The sequence below is a fragment of the Halichoerus grypus genome, chromosome X (genome assembly GCF_964656455.1).
Source record: "Halichoerus grypus chromosome X, mHalGry1.hap1.1, whole genome shotgun sequence".
NCBI classification, from domain to species: Eukaryota; Metazoa; Chordata; class Mammalia; order Carnivora; family Phocidae; genus Halichoerus; species Halichoerus grypus.
In genome coordinates this window covers 58316065-58330027 of record NC_135727.1, presented here as the reverse complement: position 1 = coordinate 58330027, position 13963 = coordinate 58316065, and the positions used below count along the sequence as shown (strand labels likewise).

Here is a 13963-nt window from a genome sequence, read left to right as displayed (position 1 = left end):
CTTTTTGCACTCCATTACAGGTACAATTATGCCTGTTAAATTTTATTGATCTAGTCTATCATACCAGCTTGTTGATACTTAATTGTGGCTGTTGATTCTGTTCACCATTGTACTTTTTTTTTTAAGGGGATCTTTCTCTTTTATTAGATAAAAAACACAAATAAAACCTGGAGGAACTGGGGGAAGGAAATATAGAGAAGGCCTGGGCAAAGCTCAGAGATGACAAAGGGGAAAAGCAGGGAGCGGAGGGGAAACAGTAAGAGCCCCAAGTCAGGGCATGAAAGAGGTTTCTAAAGAGTAACATCTCCTTATTTGATGACAATTTTCTGGTGCAAGACTTGGGGCCCAGAGCCAGGGAGTGGCTCGGGAAGAGCTGAGGCAGTGGGTGGCAATCCATGGGCAATGATGTTCTACTTGTAGGCCTCATGGATGATCTTGAAGCCTTGAGCAGTGGTGTAGGGGATGTCTGTGACAGGGTCCCAGTACAGGGCTGGGCAGTGGGTCACAGGGCAGACCTCCCAAACAGAGACCTTGGGGGCAGCCCTTGGGAAAACCATTCCTCAAATGTCACATCACTGAAAATAATGAAGGTACAGGAGCAGTGAGCAGGAGGGTTGATGGGTCCAGTGCTGGCACGGGGAGTCAGTGCAGAAGGGGAGCAGGATCCAGTCCTTCCACATCCACATTCTCTTCTTTAGGGCCTGGCTCCCCAACAAGCAGCACTGCCACTGAATGATAGGTGATTATGGGCCCAGGGCACGTCTGCTTCTTGTGCACCTGCTTCTTTTTGTCAGCCTTGATCTGCTCATATGTTTCTAATAAACATAAGTTCAGCTCCTCTGTGATCTTGGCCTCTCTGAGCAGCACCTCCTGGATCAGTAGCCACTCCCAATGGGGCCTCTTTCACTGCTGTGACTGGCGCTGCCTCTCCTGTACCCAAAGGAATGTCTGTCACATATGCTCAGCTGTAGACTGACACATGGAGTTCTGTCAGAGCCATTTTCCTGTAGTTCCTAGTGGCAGCAGTGCTTTCTCTTATTAGGCCTTCTGAGAGCTACCAGCTAGAGTGCTGACTTTTCGAGGTCTCAAGATCTTGAGAGGCTCCTTATATGCTTTGGTGACTACTCAGCACTTCCTTCTTGGCTCTTCTGCTTCTCTATCACTGGATGGTTCATCCCCTTCATGGATGTCGAAGTAGAGTCCACCTAATCCTTGTGTCTGACTGGTGCCCTTGATACTCATTATTTCCCAATTCCTCTGTGAAACCCCCGTAAGTCATCTGGTAGAACTCGTCTTTCTCCTCTGCCTCCAGGAATCCAGAAACCTGGTTCCCCACAGTCTTCTGGGGACCCGGTCCCCAGCCAAACTCATACTGCCTACCAAGACTGCGCTGCTACTAGCAGCCCCTCCCCCAGGGCCCTGTTCACCATTGCAATTTTTGCCTTTTCCAGCCTGAAGTCACCCCTAAGCTTTATCTACATTCTTAGAGAAATGTATGTAAGTCTGAATCTGAATCCTGACTCCACCACTATTTGGATGACATTAAAGAGAATTCTTAATGGTGGCATAAATATTTGGTTGTATGAATGTACCATTATCAAATGTACAATTTCTATAATTTTTTGGAAATGTAGCGTATTTCCAATTATTTTGCTGTTACAATCAATCAGTGCTTTGTTGAAACACCTTGTATGTAAATCTTTATGTACATTTCTGTTTCCTTAAAATGAATTTCTAGAAATGGAATTATAGGTCAGAAGGCATAAAAAATATCAATACATTGCCAAACTGACATGCATAAAGGTAGTATTCATTTAACAAAACTATTTCCTGAATTCCTCTTGTATGTGTATGAGGCACTGTATAAGCACTGGGTAAAGTTTTATTAATTTTCGTTAGCAGTCTAAGATAGTCACTTTCCTACATACTTGCTGATTCTCAGTTTTATTTCTCCTTTTTATTAATCTTAGAGGATGATTTTAAGCTTACCTTGACACTCTCATCTTTGAAAAGCTCAAAATCTAGGTATTCCCAAAAATATATTTGTCCCAAATAGCTGAATTTACATATTTCTGAATTTAAAAATAAATTTGTACTCTTTATTATAGAATACACAGAATTCCTTATATTTATTGTGTTCCACAGTAAATTTTAAATAGAATTTAATTGAATTACTTATCAAACAAAATATTCTTTAATAACTGAAACTTTTTACTCTTAAGCCAGCACCTCCACATTTCCTTCTCCACCCCCCTCTGGTAACCACTTTTCTACTCTGTGCTTCTGGGTCTTTTTGTTTGTTGGTTAGTTTGCATTTCAGTTGTAAGTGAGATTGATCTTGTCTTCATTGGCTTATTGGCATTTGTATTTCTTTTTTTTATTCAAGTATAATTAACATATAGTGCTAAAATAGTTTCAGGTATACAGTGTAATGATTCAACAATTCTATACACTTCTCTGTGCTCATCAAGATAAATATATGCTTAATTCCTTTTATCTATTTCACTCATCCCCCTGGCAACCACCAGTTCCTTCTCTGTATTTAAGAGTCTGGGTTTTTTTCTTTGTCTCTTTTGTCTTTGTTCATTTGTTTTATTTCTTAAATTCCACAAATAAGTGAAGTCTTTTGGTACTTGTCTTTCTCTGACTTAATTCACCTAACATTATACCTTCTAGGTCCATCCATGTTGGAAATGCTAATATTTCATTCATTCTTTCTTATGGCTGAGCAATATTCCATTATATATATATATATAAATTTTCCATTTGAGATATATATCCATTCATCAGTTGATGGACATGTTGGTTGCTTCCATATCTTTGCTATTGTAAATATTGTTACAGTAAACATAGGAGTGCATATATCTTTTTGAATTAGTGTTTTTGTTTCCTTTGGATTACTCTAGTCTTGTAGTATATCTTGAAATCTGACATTGTAATACCTCAAGCTTTGTTCTTTTTTCTTACGATTGTTCAGCTAGGGGTGCCTGGGTGGCACAGTTGGTTAAGCAATCAACTCTTGGTTTCGGCTCAGGTTGTCATCTCAGGTCATGAGATTGAGCCCCACGTTGGGCTCTGTGCTCAGTGTGGAGTCTGCTTAGGATTCTCTCTCCCTCTCCTGCTTGTTTTCTCTCTCTCTCTCCCTCCCTCTCTCTGAAATAAATAAATCTTTTTTTAAGAAAAAAAATTGCTTTCACCATTTGAGGTCTTTTGTGGTTACATACAAATTTGGGGATAATTTGTCCTAGTTCTGTGAAAATTGTTCTTGGCATTTTGATAGGGATTGCATTAAATCTGTAGATTGCTTTGTGTAGGATGGACATTTTAGCAATGTTTATTCTTCTAGTCCATGAGGATGGAATGTCTTTCCATTTCTTTGTGTCATCTTCAGTTTCTTTCATCAGTGATTTATAGGTTTTGGAGTACCAGTATTTCACCTTCCTGGTTAAGTTTATTCCTAGGTATTTTATTATTTTTGGTCCAGTTGTCATTGGGATTGTTTCCTTAATTTCTCTTTCTGCTACTTCATTATTAGTGTGTAGAAATGCAATGAATTTCTGTATATTACTTTCATATCCTGTGACTTTGCTGAATTATCAGTTGTAGTAGTTATTTGATGGTTCTTTAGGGTTTTCTACATATAATACTGTCATCTGCAAAGAGTGAACGTTGTATTTCTTCCTTATCAATTTGGATGCCTTTTCTATCTTTTTCTTGCCTGATTACTGTGACTAGGACTTATGGTACCACGTTGATTAAAAAATGGTGGGAGTGAACATCCTTGTCTTGTTCCTGATCTTAGAGGATAAGCTCTCAAATTTTCACCATTGAATATGATGTTAGCTGTGGGTTTTTCATAAGTGGCCTTTATTATGTTGAGGTATATTCTCACTAGACCTATTTTGTGGAGAGTTTTTATCATGAATGGATGTTTTACTTTATCAAATGCTTTTTATACCTGTATTGATATTATCATATGGTTTTTATACTTTCACATGTTAATGTGATGTATTACATTGATTGATTTGTGCTTACTGAACCACTCTTGCATCCCTGGAATCAATCCCACTTGATCATGGTGAGTGATTTTTTTTCACGCATTGTTGGATTCACTTTGCTAACATTTTGCATCTGTGTTTATCAGAGATATTGGCCTGAAGGGGGGTGTGTGTGTGTGTGGTGTCTTTATCTAGTTTTGGTATCAAAGTAATGCTGCCCTTGTAGAATGAATTTGGAAGCTTTCCTTCCTTTTCCATTTTTTGGAATAGTTTGAGAAGAATAGATATTAACTCTTTTTTAAATGTTTTGTTAGATTCATGAGTTCATTGGGTCCCAGGCTTTTTTATTGCCAGATTTTTGATTACTAATTGAATTTTATTGCTAGTAATGATTCTGTTTCAATGTTCTATTTCTTCCTCATTCAGTTTTGTGAAGTTACATGTTTCTAGGAATTTATCCATTTCGTCTAGGTTGTTCAAATTGATGGTATATAAATTTTTATAATATCCTCTAATAATCTTTTGTATTTTGGTGGTGTTGGTTATTTCTCATTTCATTTCTGATTTTATTTCCTTGAGTCCTCTCTCGTTTTTTTCTTGATAAGTCTTGCTAAAGGTTTACCAATTTTGTTTACCTTTTCAAAGAAGTAGGACCCTGGTTTCATTGATCGGTTGTGGGTTTTTTGTCATTATTTAGTTTCTATTTCATTTCTCCTCTGATCTTTATTATTATTTTTTTTCTTTTTTAAATTTTATTTTATTATGTTATGTTAATCACCATGCATTACATCATTAGTTTTTGATGTAGTGTTCCATGATTCATTATTTGCGTATAACACCCAGTGCTCCATTCAATACGTGCCCTCTTTAATACCCATCACCAGGCTAACCCATCCCCCCACCCCCCTCCCCTCTAGAACCCTCAGTTTGTTTGTCAGAGTCCATTGTCACTCATGGTTCGTCTCCCCTTCTGATTCCCCCTCTTCATTTTCCCTTCCTACTATCTTCTTCTTCTTCTTCTTTTTTTTTTTTTTTTTAACATATAATGTATTATTTGCTGGCTTTGGTATTTATTTGTTCTTCTTTTCCTACCTTTTTTAGGTAAAAGGTGTGTTTATTTGGGATTTTTCGTTTTTTGAGGTAGGCCTGTATTGCTATAAAGGCCTGTTAGAATGGCTTTTTCTGCGTGATAAAGTTTTTTGGATCATTGTGTTTTCATTTACATTTGACTCCATGTATTTTTTTATTTCTTCCTTGATCTCTTGGTTGACACATTCATTGTTTAGTAGCAAGTTACTTAGCCTCCATGTATTTGTATTCTTTCCAGTTTTTTTCTTGTGACTGATTCTAGTTTCCTATCATTGTGCTTGGAAAAGATGGATGATGTAATTTCACTTCTTTTTTAATTTATTGAGACTTGTTTTGTGGACTAAATGTGATCTATTCTAGAGAATGATCCATGTATACTTGAAAAGGATGAGTACTCCACTATTTTTGGATGACATATTCTGACTGTATCTGTTAAGTCCATCTGGTCCAATGTGTCATTCAAAGCCACTGTTGCCTTGTTGATTCTCTGACTGATTCACTGATCTATCCAGTGATGTAAGTGGGGTGTTAAAGTTCCCTACTATTATTATATTACTGTTAGTTTCTTCCTTTATGTCTGTTAACACTGCTTTATGTATGTAGGTGCTCCCATGTTGGGTACATAAATATTTATAATTATATCCTCTTATTGGATTGTCCTCTTTGTCATTATGTAGTGTCCTTTTTTGTCTCTTGTCTTTGTTTTTATTTATTTAGATTCAGTTAGCCAACATGTAGTACATCACTAGTTTCAGATGTAGTGTTCAGTAATTCATCTGTTTCCCATAATACCCATGCTCCTCAAATCACGTACCCTCCTTTATGCCCATCACCCAATTACCCCATCCACCCACCCACCTCCCCTGTAGCAATCCTCAGTTGTGTTTCCTGTATTTAAGAGTCTCTCATGGTTTTTCTCCCTCTCTGATGACTTCCCATTCAATTTTGCCTCCTTTCCCCTATGGTCCTTTGCACCTTTTTGTATATTCCACATATGCGTGAAACCATATGATAATTGTCTTACTCTGATTGGCTTATTTTGCTCAGCATAAGACCCTCCAGTTCCATCCACATCAATGTAAATGGTAAGTATTCATCCTTTCTGATGGCTGAGTAATATACCATTGTATATATATATGACACATCTTCATTATCCATTCATCTGTCGGTGGACATCTTGGCTCTTTCCACCGTTTGGCTATTGAGGACATTGCTGCTATGAATATTGGGGTGCAGGTGCCCATTCAGATCCCTACATTTGTATCTTTGGGGTAAATATGTACTAGTACAATTACTGGGTGTAGGAGAGCTCTATTTTTTTTTTTTTTTTAAAGATTTTATTTATTTGAGAGAGAGAATGAGAGAGCGAGAGAGAGCACATGAGAGGGGGGAGGGTCAGAGGGAGAAGCAGACTCCCTGCTGAGCAGGGAGCCCGATGCGGGACTCGATCTGGGGACTCCAGGATCATGACCTGAGCCGAAGGCAGTCGCTTAACCAACTGAGCCACCCAGGCGCCCAGGAGAGCTCTATTTTTAACTTCTTGAGAAAGTTTCATATTGTTTTCCAGAGTGGCTGTACCGGCTTGCATTCCCACCAACAGTGTAAGAGGGTTCCCCTTTCTCCACATCCTCGTCAGCACTTGTTGTTTCCTGAGTTGCACATTTTAGCCATTTCTGACTGGTGTGAGGTTGTATCTCATTGTGGTTTTGATTTGTATTTCCCTGATGCCAAGGGATATGGAACATTTTTTCATGTGTCTTTTGGCCATTTGTATGTCTTCTTTGGAGAAATGACAGTCCATGTCTTCTATCCATTTCTTGATTGGATTATTTGTTTTTTGGATGTTGAGATTGATAAATTGCTTATAGATCTTGGATACCAGCCCTTTATGTGATGTGTCATTTGCAAATATCTCCTCCCATTCTGTAGGTTGCATTTTAGTTCTGTTGACTGCTTCCTTTGCTGTGCAGAAGCCTTTTATCTGTTGAAGTCCCAATAGTTCATTTTTGCTTGTTTCCCTTGTCTTTGGAGACATGTATAGCAAGATTTTGCTGCGGCCGAGGTCAAAGAGGTTGCTGCCTGTGTTGTCCTCTAGATTTTGATGGATTCCTGTCTCACATTTAGGTCTATCATCCATTTTTGAGGCTAGGACTTCTAGTTCTATGTTGAACAGCAGTGGTGATAATGGACATCCCTGCCGTGTTCCTGACCTTAGGGGAAAAGCTCTCAGTTTTTCCCCGTTGAGTATGGTATTCGCTGTGGGCTTTTCATGATATTGAGATATGTTCCCTTTATCCCTACACTGTGGAGAGTTTTAATCAAGAAAGGATGCTGGATTTGTCACATGCTATTTCTGCATCAATTGAAAGGATCATATGGTTCTTTTACTTTCTTTTATTAATGTGATCTATCATGTTGATAGATTTGTGAATGTTGAACCACCCTTGCATCCCAGGGATAAATCCCACCTGGTCTTGGTGAATAATCCTTTTAATGTACTTTTGGATCCTATTGGCTGTTTTTTTGCTGAGTATTTTGGCATCCATGTTCATCAGGGATATTGGTCTGTAATTCTTTTTCATGGGGTCTTTGTCTGGTTTGGGGATCAAGTTAATGTTGGCCTCAGAGAATGAGTTTGGAAGTTGTCCTTCCATTTCTGTCTTTTGAAACAGCATCAAAAGAATAGGTATTAATTATCCTTTAAATTTTGGTAGGATTCCCCTGGGAAGCCATCTGGCCCTGGACTCTTGTTTGTTGGGAGATTTTCTTTTTTAAAAAATTTTATTTATTTATTTGACAGAGACACAGCAAGAGAGGGAACACAAGCAGGGGGAGTGGGAGAGGGAGAAGCAGGCTTCCTGCAGAGCAGAGAGCCTGATGTGGGGCTCGATCCCAGGACCCTGGAGTCATGACCTGAGCCGAAGGCAGACGCCTAATGACTGAGCCACCCAGGTGCCCCTCTTGGGAGATTTTTGATTATTACTTCAGTTTCCTTGATGGTTATGGGTCTGTTCAGATTTTCTGTTTCTTCCTCTTTCAGTTGTGGTAGTTTATAAGTTTCTAGGAATGCATCCATTTCTTCCAGATTGCCTAATTTGTTGGCATATAGTTGCTCATAATATGTTCTGAAATTTTTAAAAATATTTTCTTGGTGTTGATCGTGATCTCCTCTTTCATTCATGATTTTATTAATTTGGGTCCTTTCTCTTTTCTTTTTGATATGTCTGGCTAGGGGTTATTGATCTTATTAATTCTTTCAAAGAACCAACTTCTAGTTTCATTGATCTGTTCTACTGTTCTCTCAGGTTCTATTTCATTGATTTCTGCTCTAATCCTGATTATTTCTCTTCTGCTTGGTTTAGGGTTATTTGCTCTTCTTTTTTCAGCTCCTTTAGGTGTAAGGTTAGCTTGTGTGTTTGAGACTTTTCTAATTTTTTGAGAAAGGCTTGTATTGCTATGAACTTCCATATTAAAACCAGCTTTGCTGTATCCCAAAGGTTTTGAACAGTTGTATTTTCATTTTCATTTGTTTCCATGAATTTTTTTTAAATTCTTCTTTAATTTCTGGGTTGACCTATTCATTCTTCAGGAGGATGCTCTTTATCCTCCAAGTGTTTTGAGTTCCTTCCAAATTTCCTCTTGTGATTGAGTTCAAGGGTCAAAGCATTGTGGTCTGAAAGTATGCATGGAATAATCCCAGTCTTTTGGTACCGTTTGAGACCTATTTTGTGACCCAGTATGTGATCTATTCTGGAGAATGTTCCATGTGCACTCAAGAAGAAGAATGTGTATTCTGTTGGTTTAGGATGGAATGCTCTGTACATATCTGTGAAGTTCGTCTGGTCCAATGTGTCATTCAAAACCCTTGTTTCCTTGTTGATCTTCTGCTTAGATGATCTGTCCATTGCTATGAGTGGGGTGTTGAAGTCTTCTACTATTAATTTATTCTTATCATTGTGTTTCTTTACGTTGGTTATTAACTGGCTGATATAATTGGCTGCTCCTATGTTAGGAGCATGAATATTTACAATTGTTAGATCTTCTTGTTGGATAGACTCTTTAAGTATGATATAATGTCTCTCTTCATCCCTTACTACAGTCTTTGGTTTAAAATCTAATTTGTCTGATATGAGGATTACTACCCCAGCTTTCTTTTCATGTCCATTGGCATGATAAATGGTTCTTCACCCACTCACTTTCAACCTGGAGGTGTTTTTATGTCTACAATGAGTCTCTTGTATACAGCATATTGATGGGTCTTGCTTTTTTATCCAATCTGATACTCTGTGTCTTTTGATTGGAGCATTTATTCCATTTATATTCAGAGTAACTATTCACAGACATGAATTTAGTGTCATTGTATTACATGTAACGTCCCTGTTTCTGTAGATTGTTTCTTTCTGGTCTATGTTACTTTCGGCTCTCTCTTCACTTACAGGATTCCCATTAATATTTCCTGGAGGGCTGGTTTAGCAATTACAGATACTTTCAGTTTCTCTTTGCCCTGGAAGCCCTTTATCTCTCTTTACATTCTGAATGACAACCTTGCTGGATAAAGTACTTTTGGCTGCATGTGCTTCTCATTTAGTACCCTGACTATATCATTCCAGCCCTTTCTGGCCTGCCAGGTCCCTGTGGATAGGACTGCTGCCAGCCTAATGTTTTTTATCATTGTAGGTTAAGAAGTTCTTTTCTCGACCTGCTTTCAGGATTTTCTCTTTATCTCTGAAATTTGTAAGCTTCACTATGATATGTCAGTGTGTTTATTTTTATTGCTTTTGTGGGGTGTTCTCTCTACCTCCTGGACTTAAATGCCTGATTCGTTCCCCAGATTAGGGAAGTTCTCAGCTATGATTTGCTCAAATATACCTTCTGTCCTCTCTTTCTCTTTCTTCTTCCTCTGGGACCCCAATAATTCTAATATTGTTTCGCTTTACAGTATCACTGATTTCTCGAAGCCTCCCCTCATGGTCCACTAGTTGTTTTTCTCTCTTTTCCTCAGCTTCCTCCCTTTCCATCAACTTGTCTTCTATGTCACTGACTTTCTTCTGCCTCATTTACCCTAACTGTTAGAGCATCCAATTTAGACTGCTTCTCAGTTAAAGCATTTTTAATTTAGGCCTGATGAGATTTTATTTCTGCACTAAAATATTCTCTAGTGTCTTATGCTTTTTTCAAATCCATTTAGTAACTTTATCATTGTTATCCTGAATTTCAGTTCTGAAATTTTATTTATATCCATATTGATTAGAGCTGTTGCAGAGAGTATTCCCTCTGGTTCTTTCTTTTGTTGTGAATTCCTCCTTCTAGTCATTTTGCCCAGAGAAGAACTGATGAATGAGAGAGCAAAATAAAAAATATCAACCACGATCTAAGCAAAATACACAGTAGACAAATCCTAGGAGGTTAGAAGTAAAAAAAAAAAGGAGGGGGGAGAGAATATAATCTCAGGTGGTCAAAACATGGTGATCCATTTGGTCCTGGGTATATTTGGTCTGTTTGTTAGAAAACACCAAATCCCAAAATTGTAAAGAAAGTGAAACTTGGATATATACGAAAATAAAATTGAATACAGTGAAAGGAAGGCAAAAATGAAGAATCTATTTCTAAAATATAAATGTAAAAATGAAAGTTAAAAAAAATATCTAAAAGCAAAGAGTTGATAAAGTAAGAAGCTAGTTGAAAAGGAAAAAAAGAAAAACGGCAAAGGTAAATTTTAACTGAAAGAAGAAAGAATCATGAGAAAAAAAATCTCTACTTCTATACACTATTTTCCCCTAGCACTGGAGTTTTGCAATTCTGTGTGCTTGGTGAACTTGGTATTCCACTGATGTTCTAGCTGATCCTCTGGGGGAGGGGCCGCTGTGATGATTCTCTGGTGTCTTTGCCTGGGTGTGGTTGTGCCACCCCTTGCTGGCAGGCCTGGATCAGTGTAACTTGCTCCGGGTTGCTTTATGTGGCCTTTGTTCCCTGAAGGCTTTCTGGGTTGCTTTATAAGATGAAAATCAAAATTGCAAGTGCTCTGATCTCCAGCCCTGGAGATGAAAGATTGTGGCCCACCCTCTTCAGTAAACGTTCAGGAAAAAGCAATCTTCACTTTTGTGTGTGCCAAACTCTGCAGATGCCTGCAGTGCACAGCTGTGCCAGTGCTCCCCTGGGAGGGACGAGTGTCACTGTGGTCCTGTTGCTTACAGGGCCCCCACATGGAGAGTGGTCGAACAATCTTGCCACGGTTCACAGTTTATGATAAACCTAGTTGAGAGCCCACTCCCAGGCTCCCTGACCATAGCCAGTTTCCCCACTCCAATGCTTGGGAACTCTCCTGGCTCACGCACCCCCTTTCTTTCTGTGACCCCAGGAATCATGAGACCACACTGTTCCACCTAGGATTCTTCCCTGCTTTGCCATTTGAGCACCTTTCAGGCAGGGATGTCTCTCACTGATGCAGACTTCTAAAGGTTCCGATTTTGTGCTCCAGGCCTATATCACTTTATGGTACCTGGTTTATGGAGGCTCCCTGTCCCCGCCATCTGTCTTCCAATGCATATTCTCTCGGATTCACTTCTCTGCACCTCCTACCTTGCAAAAAGTGTTACCGTTCCATATGCTATCTATAAGAGACTTCATTTTAGACCTAAAGACACTTCCAGACTGAAAGTGAGGGGGTGGAAAACCATTAACTCGCTGGTGGACTGCAAAAGAAAGCTAGGGTAGCTATCCTCATATCAGACAAATTAGATTTTAAACCAAAGACTGTAGTAAGGGATGAAGAGAGACACTATATCGTACTTACAGGGTCTATCCAACAAGAAGATCTAACAATTCTAAGTATTTATACCCCCAACTTGGGAGCAGCCAATTATATCAACCAATTAATAATCAAATTAAAGAATCACATTGATAATACAATAAGAGTAGGGGACTTCAACACCCACCCACAGCAATGGACAGATCATCTAAGCAGAAGATCAACAAGGAAACAAGGGTTTTGAATGACACACTGGACCAGATGGACTTCACAGATATATACAGAGCATTCCATCCTAAAGCAACAGAATACACATTCTTCTTGAGTGCTTATGGAACATTCTCCAGAATAGATCACATACTGGGTCACACAAAACAGGTTTCAACCAATACCAAAAGATTGGGATTATCCCATGCATATTTTCAGACCACAACTTTGACCCTTGAACTCGATCACAAGAGGAAATTTGGAAGGAACTCAAACACTTGAGGGCTACGGAGCATCCTCCTGAAGAAGGAATGGGTCAACCAGAAAAGTAAAAAGAATTTTAAAAATTCATGGAAACAAACAAACAAAAAAACAAAAGAAATCCATGGAAACAAATGAAAATGAAAACAACTATTCAAAACCTTTGGGATACAGCAAAGCTGGTTTTAAGAGGGAAGTACATAGCAATACAAGCCTTTCTCAAAAAATTAGAAAAGTCTCAAATACACAGGCTAAACTGGGAGCTGGAGAAAGAAGAGCAAATAACCCTAAAGCAAGCAGGAGAAGAGAAATCATCAAGATTAGAGCAGAAATCAATAAGATAGATACCAGAAGAACAATAAAAGAGATCAATGAAACAAGGAGCTTGTTTGTTGAAAGAATTAATAAGATCAATAAACTCCTAGACAGACTTATCAAAATGAAAAGAGAAAGGACCCAAATTAATAAAATCATGAATGAAGTAAGAGAGATCACGGTCAACACCAAGAAAATACAAAAAAATTCAGAAAATAATGTGAGGAACTATATGCCAATAAATTAGGCAGTCTGGAAGAAATGGATGCATTCCTGGAAATTAATAAAGTACCACAACTGAAAGGGGAAGAAAGAGATAACCTCAACAGACCTATAACCAGCAAGGAAATTGAAGTAACAACAGAAAAATCTCCCAACAAACACAACTCCAAGACAGATGCGTTCCCGGGGGAATTCTACCAAACATTTAAGTTAGAACTAATACCTAGTCTTCTGAAGCTCTTTCAAAAAAATAGATATGGAGGAAAACTTCCAAACTCGCTCTACGAGGCCAGCATTACTTTAATCCCTAAGCCAGGCAAAGACCCCATCAAAATGGGAATTACAGACCAGTATCCCTGATGAACATGGATGCCAAAATTCTCACCAAGATACTAGCCAATAGGATCCAACAGTACACTAAAAGGATTATTCACCAACACCAAGTGGGATTTATTCCGGGAATGCAGGGGTGGTTCAACATTCACAGATCGATCAACGTGATACGTCACATTAATAAAAGAAAGAACGATAACCATATGATCCTCTCATTTGATGCAGAAAATGCATTTAACAAAATCCAGCATTCTTGATTAAAACTCTCCACAGTGTAGGGATAGAGGGAAAAATACCTCAATATCATAAAAGCCATCTACAAGAAGCCCAGAGCAAATATCATTCTCAATGGGGAAACACTGAAAGCTTTTACCCTGTGGTCAGGAACACAATAGGGATGTCCACTCTCACCACTATTGTTCATCGTAGTACTAGATGTCCTAGCCTCTGGAATCAGAGACCAAAAAGAAATAAAAGGCATTCAAATTGGCAAAGAAGTCAAAGTCACTCTTCACAGATGACATGATACTTTATGTGGAAAACCCAAAAGACTCCACCCCATAATTGCTAGAACTCATACAGGAATTCAGCAGTGTGGCAGGATATAAAATGAATGCAAAGAAATCAGTTGCTTTTCTATACACTAACAATGAGACAGAAAAAAGAGAAATTATGGAATCGATCCCATTTATAATTGCAGTAAAACTATGAGTAGGAATAAACCTAACCAAAGAGATAAAAGATCTGTACTCCAAAAACTACAGAACATTTATTAAAGAAATTGAGGAAG

General features: G+C 38.4%; 1 protein-coding gene and 1 pseudogene across 5 annotated transcripts in view; one reads left to right on the top strand and one right to left on the bottom strand.

Moving 5' to 3' along the window:
• The window catches only part of LOC118540044 (MICOS complex subunit MIC27), a 131846-nt gene that overhangs the window by 48811 nt on the left and 69072 nt on the right, over positions 1 to 13963 (top strand). The window lies entirely within an intron of this gene.
• Positions 309 to 13597, bottom strand: LOC118532069 (vacuolar protein sorting-associated protein 72 homolog pseudogene; annotated as a pseudogene).